Source organism: Cupressus sempervirens, chromosome 6 (genome assembly GCF_028749045.1).
Source record: "Cupressus sempervirens isolate cs-2001-9-10 chromosome 6, ASM2874904v1, whole genome shotgun sequence".
Classification (NCBI taxonomy): domain Eukaryota; kingdom Viridiplantae; phylum Streptophyta; class Pinopsida; order Cupressales; family Cupressaceae; genus Cupressus; species Cupressus sempervirens.
Genome location: NC_143123.1, coordinates 325,487,302 through 325,499,469, shown reverse-complemented (window position 1 = coordinate 325,499,469; position 12,168 = coordinate 325,487,302).

Sequence of the window (12,168 nt, the reverse complement as noted above, 5' to 3'; positions counted from 1 at the left end):
TCACCACACATAAAAAATACCCAACCCTAAGCCCCTTTTATACAAGTATTAAACCGCTTTAGGGTTATAACATGTTGGCCATATGTCAGCCATAATATGTCGGCTACCATGTCGGCTACTTCCAAAAAAAAAAAATTTTAGGGCGATGCCTCGAGCCCCACTATTTATGAAGTATGTACAGTACTTTCCTGATCAGTCGCCACAATCTAAAAAAACCCATTGTAGATTATTAATATAGACACAGCTATCCTCCCTACAAACTATACATTGACCAATCTTCAAAATATCGAAAACATCATGAATTTTTTTGAAAATTGTAGACCGATTGTAGATTATTAGTTTGACTTGGATATTGACAATATGAAGGTTATTTTCACTTCCTTTAACAATGAGTGTCAAGAATTCTATAGTAGTACTAAAATTGATCTAACAACCACAGTCAACCTTCTGCAAAAACAAGTTTGAAAAAAAGTTATAAATGATTCAAAAATTGTAAATAAATGTTATCAAAAGAATATATACAGATGACATTCAATTGAAATGTTTTTATAGAAATGATTTATAGATCACATCTAATTGAAAGATTTTAAAACAATTTCTGATAGAAGTGGAACAAAAGTAAGAAATTCTATTAAAAAAAAATTTAAAAAGCTATTAAGAAAGTTTTTGAAAAAACTAAAATGTTCAAAATTTCTATTAAAAGACAACTTTTTATTTCCTTAAAAAATAGTCATATAAGACACAATGTTTAAGACCACTAAAATTAGAGACAAATCTTAATTTTAAAATAAAATATGTGAAGTTATGAGTACTTGACTGGTTCTTGCATTACTAGAGTTTACCCAACCTTTCATCTTGGAGTGTGATGCCTTTGGTGAGGGCATTGATGCAATATTGATACAAGATCGACACCTAATAGCTTATGAGATTTGAAGCTTACATATATCTAAAACATAACACATTACTTCATTTCTATTCTAATCTCCTATAATAGATTTAACATAGAAATTCATATTTGATAAGTACTTATGAGGAGGGACCTTACAGAATGTTTTGTTGTATGTGATCTACCTTAACATATGTAATCTTTACCTCCTCAAATAGGCTTAAGGCTTTCTCCTTTATGTCCTTCACCCATGTTTTTACCATCTTTCCATATGCCTGACATTATCCTATGTTTTGAATGACATCTTTACCAAACATCTTCTGGGGATCTTCCATTTTATTCGTAGAAGCACTAGGATTTGGGAATGAATCACCTACCATTGATTGTATGCATGAAGAAAGGGCTTGAACTTGATACTTGAGCTAATTTTTAACTTGCTTGTCTTCAAATGGTTTACAAACCAAGTATTAATTGGTTCTACTGACCATGAATCATCACTAGGAGGTCATGGAACAAAGGAAGTGACATTGTATTCAACAAACCTCCATGTACCTTCCAAGAAAAATTGAAGCAAATAGAAGAAGAAGCTGGAATAAGAAAGTTTAAATCTTTGAGATATAAAATTAGGACAGAGGTAGCATAGAAGCAAGTTGAAGAATTGGTGCTGAGAAAAATGGGTAAGTGAAAGTACTCACTAGACTAGATTGCTTCTCAAGTCTCTAGTGAATTGCTAGAGAAGATCAAGCCAAGATGGGATTTTTCTATGAAAATAGTCAAAGACATATGCACAAACCCTATGGTAGTTACTACCAAGCATATAAGATGTTGAGGTGAAAGAGTCTTTAAATAAAAATGAAGAAAAATTGACTCTAAGGTTTAATACTTGTTTGGTTTTGATTAAAGACACGGAGAATGTTGTTAAAAATGCTAGAAACACTTGGGAAAATATTTATCATCCTCATAAACCAAGTGAATTTCCAATTGATGTAAAGGATGCCGATGAAGAAGAAGATAAGGAGAAAGATGAGGAGGAAAATGTTGAAGAAGTGACTCATTTTGATAATGAAGAAGATGAAGAGGATCAAGGTCTAGAAGCTATCAAGGAAGATAAGAAAGATGATGAGGAGACTGACCTAGTTAAGATATTAGTTGTAGTCATTGCCTTGTTTCCTCACTCCTTGAGAAAACCATTCACTACATCAAGTATGTAGATAACTTCAAAATTTTTGGTTGTGACTACTATTGATACATCAAATGTCCAATCATGCTTTTCCCTAACTCAGCTCAACATACATTGATAGAAGTGACTTCCACTTCATCCATCGAGTTGTAGATTCCTTCTTCATCTACCAAGTTGAGATCTTTAGTCTTCACTCCTCCAATTTTGACTTCTTTAGTTTTGAGTACATCCATGGTAAGCTCTCCAATTTTATCTACTTCAATTTTGGATTCTACAATTTTAACTTCATCAATTTTGGATTCTTCAAGTATTTCTATAAGTATTCCATTAGTTAGTACTATATCAATTTTTTTTGCAAGTCCAAGCTTATCTACTATTAATTCCATTTCGGGCACACAAGTAATAAGTGTGAGGATAGTTGAACCTAAGGTTCAATTGAGTACATTTTTTTTGAAAAGAAAGGAGATAGATGAAGATATAGATTTGGATGAGGAAATAGTAATTCCCAAATGGGATATTTACAATCTTTCTATAGACCAAATACACATATTTGGTGAACTCCTCCAGAAAGAGGCCAAACAACAACTATTGAGAGAGAAAAGAGATAGAGAGTACAAGATAATAGATGATTCCAATAATATCTTGACCAAGGCAATAGGAATTGAGGTTGATTCTTCTCAACCTATTTTGTTTTAGCTTGGAGAGGCAGTCCAAAAATTCAATGAGGACAATGAAGGTCAAGAAAAGCTAGTTGAAAAGGATAAAAGGAAATTCAACAATAAAGTGCTAGAGCATATTTCTCAGCAAATAGCCATTCATCAAGTTGAGCTTTCAACAATTTTGGTCAATCTTGAGGTATCCTATTCAAATGTGTCATCACTTTTTAGGAAACTATGTGATGTCACTAAGTATACAAAGGAAGTAAAGGACAAATTCTCCAAAATTGATATATATCTTAAAGAAAGTTCAGCTACAACTTGACCCTAGTTCAAGCTTTTCACATTTCAAGAAGATCAGATTTTTGTCAGACTTTCAAGCTGAATTGTTAAGAGAAGAAGCAAGGATTCATTCAAAATTGGTTGATATACAAAATATGATCCTTCCAGTCATGGATGCTATGTAGAAACACATTTTATATTCAAATACTCTAATCCATGATAACAAATTCTCTATTGCTAACCACATGATTGAACTTTTAGTAGAAGTGTAAATTGCAATTCATACATGCAAGGTCTTATAAGAAAATTGGGATAAAACCTTGGCAATCACCCTCAAGGTACACTCTAAATTCTTATCTCATTTTGGTGTCTCTATGTAAATATGTTAGAATAAATCTTTAGCATTACTATCAAAAAGGGGGAGATGAGATATGAATTTTTTTATATAGAGGGAGATATGTTATGATATAAGAGAAAAGTTACATGTACATAGTGGATCACATTGTATGGGGGAGAAATATGCTATGGTGAGGAACTACTCTATAGATACCTTACAAAGATCAATTTTGAAAAATCTCAAAAAATAGACCATGCTAGTATCACATGGTGATGTATACAAGGTATTTAGTTTTGGGCTAATAATTGTTTTTGTCACTAATGCCAAAGAGGGAGATTGTTAACATATGAGTCAAATTTTTTATTAGTGACACACACTTATTTAGATTCTATATAGCTACCAAGCTCATTGAATAGTCTACAGTGTTTTCCATGTAATTCAATAGCCACTAAGTTCTATAGTTGCAACCAAGTCTTTTGGACTAATCCCAATGGTTACCAAGAAAATTTGGTCAATGTGAAGTTCATTAGTTCAAACCATGCATTTTAGTGTATACCAAATTTATTAGAGGTTACTGAGTTCATAGTTCATATGATGTGAAGCCTATATTTACTGAGCATTGCAGTATCTATGGAGTTCACAGCTTAGGTAATGCGAAGCCCATGTTAATTGAGCTACTTCATGGTATCCAAGTGATTCGGTGTTTTCCAAGTTGAATAATATCTATTGAGTCACAAGTGTAGACCAAGTTCAAGACTACTGGAAAGTGATCAGTATGGATTGAGCTTCTATGTCTACCAAGAGCATGACAATGCCAAGTAGTGATAGTGGATGTTAAGTATCAGAATTGATGAGAGCATTTTATGTCCCAAATTATACCATATTTTAGCCTTTATATAAGCCTTCACACGCATTTCAATCCACATCTTCTATTCCATTTTCTCCTTCTATGTTGCATATGATTGAATATTTATGAGTAATATTTAATATAGTTATTAGATAGAATATGTGAATAAATAAATGAAATTGTATTTATCTAACAAGTTATGGTTCTTCCTGTCGCCCACTAGACATCTTCCTGTAGTTATTTCAAAAATACAAAGTTTCATCCACTTTGAAAAATATTTCTTGCTATATCTTACTGGAATTCATTATTTAAAGCATTATTCCTTCCAAGATTATTGACCAAGGAGTATGTTGAGAAAGAACTTAGCTGGAATAATTACCAACTAAAAATGAGGATAGTTAGTTTTGCATTTTATTTTGTGAGTAGATGTGGATGAATCTCAAAAATCCAAAACATGGGTATTGTCCAGAATATGCCCAATTACAATCCTACGTGGCAAAATCTTTAGAGCGTGCAAGATGGAAAAGTTAGAGACCATTTTCAAAACTTGATTTTTCTATTACGGGTTTGGATTTCAATTTTCAAAGTTTGTTTTTGCTGCAGTTACCAGCTCAACTTCTCTAGCTTAGCTGAATTCATATGTGGAGATGATAGCAAAAGCACTTACGTGGATGCATGTTAAAAAGTCTTGTGATTCATATTTCTCAACTAAAACAAACCATGGTTCTCTCCATCCACTTTGAAATAGATATATTTGCTGCAGATATCATTCACCAAAACTGTGATAAAAATGGAATGAAAATCTATGTGAATACGTGAAGATGGCAGCAGGCAAATTATGTGGATACATGCTGAAAACACGTGGCTCTTGTTATAACCATATCTTCTCCTCATTACTTATTGGTTATTGGTCAAACTAAAACCATAAATTAATTAAATATGAGGATAGGAGTATTCTGTTGAAACGTAATGACTATTATCTGCAAAAAAAATAGATTTCTATTATAAAGTTGTTATGTAAAAGCTAGTATAATGCTATGTATATATAAACAGTAGGAGATAGAGTGTGGGGGAACAGTCATATTAAAAAATGTAGAATATTGTAAAGGAGGAAGTTGGTATTATATTATATGAATAAAAGGATGCTTTGCATGATTTTTACAGTGTAGAAACAATGTTTCTTCTATCCACTATGCAAGCCAAGAGTAAGGGCCCGCTCCATGGTGAAACACGGTGATGTATTTCATTAGTGTGTGTTTTTTTAGATTTTTACTTCTTAATTAGTCTTTTTGGTGTATTCAGCATTCATGTTTTTGTTTGATTTCTACATTAGTTAATTTAGATTTTTAGATAAGTTTATTTAGAGTTGGTATTTATATTTGCATAAATATTAATGTTACTATTACTAATTTTATAAATTGTTTCTTTTATTATTTTTTGTAGATTAATCTTTATCTCCGTTTCATTTGTTCCTGTCGCCAGGAAGTGATAGTTCCTATCGTTGGGATTTCCTTAGTTTTTCATAGATTCAATTTTGTGTGTTGTAGATGCATTCATAATTGCTCATATCACAAGGTGCACCCCTTGATAGCATATTGCTCGGACACCTTTCACAAGCTTACACTCTCGGATTGACACATATAGACCAGCCGAACTTTGTCATAAAATTGTTAGTTCTTTTGTTATTATTTGCCCCAGTGTTGGCCTATCAAGAACCTCACCAAGTTAGTCTTTAGAACCCAAGTATCTTCATGTGGGTTGACTTTGTAATATTTGTGTTAACTTGTGTCATCATCGACTTTGTAATTTTGTAATTTGGATTGGTATATATATGTTGTAGACACCTAAAATTGTCCAAATCCCTTTTTCATGACCAATTAAATAGATATTTATTATTTATTTAATTACCCTACCTTAAATTAAATAAATTTGCATTTTTTTAATTATATTCATCTTTCCTTGATTTAAATAAATTTAGGTTTATTTTAAATTCTAACCTACTTCCTCTCATTCCACTTGCATCTTAATCCATTCACTTTAATTAAGTAAAGTATTTTACTTAATTAATCCCCTTCTAATCCCACTTGGAATTAAATATTAAATTTAATCCTATTTGAGCACATGGTTCCTAACTTTAACCCTCACCCAACCTCACTTTCCTAACCTAAGCTATCCTTCTAAACCTACCCACTTCTTAATCCTACTTACTTTTCCTAATCACCTTGCTAATCCACCTTCAATCCTAGGTGTGTACTCACACATGTGCGAGGAATCCTCACACTTCCCACACCCCTCACACTTCTCACACCTCTTACACCTTTTTCCCCTTCACATGAGAATCAAGGTGTCTCATACATGTGTGAGAAACCAGGCTTCTCACACCTCTTACACTTGTCATTGACCTATCACCTCAAATATTTCTCACACATGTGTGAGCATCTTTCCCCCTTTGAATGGTCAAAAATCCTAATCCACATGGATTCCACTTGGCCTCCACCTCATGGACACCTCATTGATCCTAAGAGATCCTAGCCTTTCATCTTGCATTGAATCTCAACTATCCATTTCATCTCATTTCCCATAAAAGGAGAGCCCTCTCCTCATTTCCATGAAGCACTATCTAGCCCATTGTTATGCTACAAGATTTGTGAGCAACCACATCCCACAAAAATAAAACCATTAACAACATGGTGATTTTATGAGGTTTGTATTAGTGCTATTTTGAATCATTTACACTATTTTGATTTCATGTCTTCATTATTCACATGTTGTCTTTCATATTTGAGGTTTGTATGAACATGTACGAATAGGCTTTAGTTGCTTATTGTTTATTCCTTTGTTACATTTTTATGCAATACATTTTGGCATGCCCCATGGCCCTGCAACTCCTCCTCTTGCGTATCACTACTACTAACACTCCTCCTGCATGTCGCTACTGCTAACCCTCCTCCCCATACCTCTGCTCCCTTCGCTCGCACCTATCCCTGCAACTCTCTCCACCCACTAAGCTCCCTCTACCATTGCTCACCACCTCTTGACCACTGTTGAACAACCCCCCACATAAGCCTCCTCTGGTGCTACCATGTGGCACCCATTAGGGTTCCAACCACATGGCATTTTATCTTGCCATCTCACATGCTAATTCCACATTAGCAAATAGGTATTTTTCTCTTTTTTTAAGAAAACAAATTTTTTTTCTTGACATGCATCTAACAGTCAATTTTAAGCCCGTAGGTCACTGACATCATCACTGCACTAGCATTCCACATGCCCTTCTAGACCATAAGGTGCAACCTTTGTTTTTTTGCTCATAACTTGAGCATATAGCCTCTATTTTTGCAAAACAAAATATCATTAGAAAGCTGATTTCAAGCCCATTTTGATGGTGTTGGTTTCATTAGATTTTGATGCTGTTTAGATCCCTTTTTTTTTTTTTTTGTCAAAGACTAAAGTTTTTTGTTAACATTTTCATTTTAGGGTTGTTTCACATTTGTCATACATTTTCGATGCCCTAACTTGTGGTTTTGTAGGGATATTTTTCTCGCTCATGCATTGAAGGTTGGAGAGTTCTAGAAATCACTAACCATATTTCTTGTAGGTTTTTCTTTAATTTTTTTTTTGAGAATGAACTTGTATGGTTAAACACTTGTCTTTGAATGCATGGTTAAAGCTAAAAAAATCAAATTCAATCTTGAATGCCTTAAAAAAATTGACATGAATGTCTAGGATAGAAAATATTTGGACTTGGTGCTTAAAATAAATTCACACACTCTTGAATGCCTTAAGAAAATTGACATGAATGCTTATTAGGGTAGCACACATTTGGAATTGGTGCTTAAAATGAACTCACACAATCTTGAATGACAAATAGGAAATTGGTTTTATTTTCAGCAATTTTCTTATGTTCATGAGCAATTTACTTTTTGTTGATGAATCCATGCTTTTCATTTATGTTAACAAATATTTCAAGTTGGAAAGAACAATGTATGCTTAAATACATGTCTTCAAGAGTAGATTACAAAACTTAAAGCTTCATTGGAAAAGAAAAAGTTTCTATTAAAACCCAAGGCCACTTACGTATTCTCTCCCCTCATGCCTTCAGGTGATCTTGGGTGCACAAGAGATAAGTCGTATTTTTTTAAAAAAAAATTAGGAGGCCTACTTTGGGATTTTATCACCCCTTGGGATGACCTCAACTCTAGTGTTCTAGTAGAGTATAAAAATCAAGAGATGAATTGAAAGACACCTCTCTTGGAAGTAAAATCTTCTCACTCTTGGCTAAGCCCCAAAGAAATTTATACCTGTGGGAAGTGAAGGAGGAGATTTTAGTTATCGTCTCCCCCTAGCTGTGTGGCATTATTTTATTTCATCTACAAATTCGGGCCTCACATACCTTGCATATATTGAGGATGCCCTCTAGTTGATCCTTGTACATCCTAGTTGAAACCTTATAGGATTGTTGGTGTGTTTGATGTTCTTGAGTGTTTGAAACGTTCCCCAATTGATAGGGACACACCATCTACACTTGTCTTGTATATATTGCATTGTTTACTTTTGCATCTCAAATTTGAAAAAAAAAAAAACATCATATAACATAAAAATCCAAAAAACATCATAAAAGTTTAAAAATCAAAAAATTAAAAAAATCTAAAAAAACAACAAAAAAAAGTCTTGGTTCAAGTCCTCTTAGTCAAGTTGTCCACATCAATTCCACATCACTTCTTATTTCTATCACATTCGTCACCCTCATACATCTCTTGTCTTCATCATTCAAACCATTCCTTGAGGTCTTAATCATATCTATTCATCCAAATCATTTCCTCCTCTTCCTAATCATTTAATCTAATTCCTAATCTCCATTCTATTCATGGTTCTTACTCCACATCACACTCCAATTCCCTCATCCAATGCTTCATCATCATTCTTCTAATCCAATTCCTTGAAGAAATTTAGTCATTTCCAATCAATTCTTAATTCGACCCATTTACATCTTCATCCATAATCAATCTTTCTAATTTCATTCATTTCTTCTTCTATTTCAACTTTGGATCACATCTTCGACTTTGGACATAGGAGCATTGTCATAAACATTGGACTTTATTTCAAATCCCACATTCACTTGTTTGCAATATTATAAGGTTTTTATCAAAGCTACATCAAACCTTCAATCAAATCAATATCCAATCAAATCAAATCAAATCCAATCAATATCAAGTCAAATCCAATTCAAATCAAGTCAACATAAATTCCAAAATTGCTCCTAGTCCAAATTTCATATTTCATTCATCATCAAATTTCTCACCACTTCTGATCTAATCTATGGATAAGAATTGGCTTAATTAGATGGTAGATGATCTTCAAAAGAAATATGGAGTTATACCTCCCTTTCAACCTATGTATCAAATCAATCCTCAATATCATATCCAATTCTAATCCATCTCATGTTCATTATTCTTCTACCTTTGACAAGGGAAATCCACTTCATTATCCTTCAATTGCATACTCCATTCAGGGCCCACACAATTCCTCAAACAGAAATGTCATTGCCAAAGAAATTGAGGAACTAAGGAATTCTATCTTGAGCCTAGCAAATCAAGAGAAAAAGTCCATCTTCCATGCCATATGTTTTGAACACCATAGACCTCATGTCCCATCCAACCCAAACCCTCCATGCAATTCCCCATACATTGAGCCTAATGTCAAAAACCATCATCCCAACCCCCTACCCATACTTCCACCTTCACAAAATCCTAATCCTCCAAAAATATCATCCCCACCTCATAATGGGTTTTCATCATGCAATTTCTTGGCTAAGTGTAAAATTCAAAATAAAGTGATCCAATGACCCAAAGCCATACACCTAGTTCCATCTCAAGATCTCCCTCCAAAGCATGACACTATAGATTCCTCTTCTCCTCTAGATCAGAACATTTCTCCATCCCATCATTCCCTTATCCCTCAAGATCCATTTATCCCTCCTAGTCCATCTCATGACCCCTTTCCTAATCAAGATCAAGACATTTCATGTACCACACACATTACCAATTCCACTCCATATAAAGAGTTAGCATCCATAGATCCTCCACTTCATGAAGAAGTTCCTTCCACTCCATCCCCTAATAATCCTCCATGCCAAGATCAAATCACTCCATCTCATGGTTCCATTCACCCTACTCCATTATATGATCCTATTCCATCTCATGATCCACTCATTCTGCTACATGATCCTCTTATAAGTCAAGATCAAAGCTTCCCTTCATTTTCCTTTCATGATCCCACTCCATCTCAAAATCCTATTATTTCTCATAATCTCCCTTGTGATCCTAATCCTCCACATGACCCTATCACACCTGTCCAATCCACTCATGAACCCCATATACATGGACTCCCATCTCATATTGAAAATAATAAGCATCCCATTGAAGAAATAATGTCTCAAGATGTTGGTACACCTTCCACTCCTTCCAAATCCAAAATTCCTCCAACCAAACCCAAATGTTCCGTTCATCCATATTCCCATTCCTTCATCATTTCCATCCATTTTGGATCCTTATGTTCCAAAGCCAAACCCTTCATCCCTTCCATCCATTTTAGGTCCTTACATACATCCATCCACCATATCCATGTTTTCCACTTCAGCCCTCATATACCTATTAAAGATCAACAAAGGCACACATCCTTAAATTCCTTCCAATGTTCACCATCTATAATCTCATCCATAAGCTCTCCATACCATTTATCCTCATACACCACTACCATGGCCAAGGGAAGCAAATTGGATGCCAAAGATAAAGGGTATCAAGCCAAATATCCACAAAAGCCCAAGGATCAACATGTCCCCTCTAAAAGACATGTCCAATAAAAGAAAAATATGATCCAAAATAAAATTAGAAGGCCACAAGGCTAAAAATGAAAAATACAAAAATTATGTGGATTCCAAAGCTACTTAATGAAGTAATGAATCTCAAAGAAAGATTCAAAATGACATCCAATTTTGAGAATCCAAAGGCTTCCCTCATTTATAAATCATCCAAGCTTCCATTTTCCAAATCCATTTTGGATCCTTATATACCCAAATCCACCATCCTACATCCATCATCTCCTTCATCCATTTTGGGTCCCTATATCCCAAAATCCAAACTTTCTCCTACATATCCTCCACAATTTCCTCATTTCCATTACCCTTCAAGGTGTATGCTAATGATGATCTTTCTGCCTCCTTCATCCACTCATTCACAAGTCTTCTAACCTAGCATCCATCAACCATATATTCCTCCCACCCAATCCACCCCCTTAGTCCAAACTTTTTCATAAGATATTGTCCTCCATTCACTATCCTACCAACATCTAGGAGAAACGAGTAAAAATTCCTTTAAAAAACTAAGAAAGAGACATAAATATCAAGGGATACCATCCATGAAAATAGATGCTTGAGTCATCCCTTCATTTTCCTATCATGTATTCAATGTCTTCCAATTCCACTTATCCATCCATTCACTTTTCCTCTTCCACTTGCACTTTACACTGGGGTAAAGCTCCATCCATACCACTCTTCCTTCCATATCTTCCATAATTCCATCTACCGTTCATTATCCTTTTCAATCTTTGATCTTGAATTTCACTTTCCTTTCATCCTCCATATTCTCACTTGACATATCCCTTGTGCATTATCCATACATTATCCTACATACTTCCTTAATCTTTCCATATATTTGATCTTGACATGCTATCCATATCTTGTGTCCCATATTCCTTGTCATGTTCATCCATTTTCCATCCATACACCTATATATTTCCATCCCCCTTTCATATGTCCTTGATCTTGGTTATCCCATCCATCCCATCCACTTCATATCCCACATTTTACCCATATCATTCTCCCTTTTTTAAACCCTCCCTCCATATCCCTTATTCATTCAACCTTCATACCCATGCTTGTGATCACTATTAGAGGCACAATACCAAAATGTTCATACATGC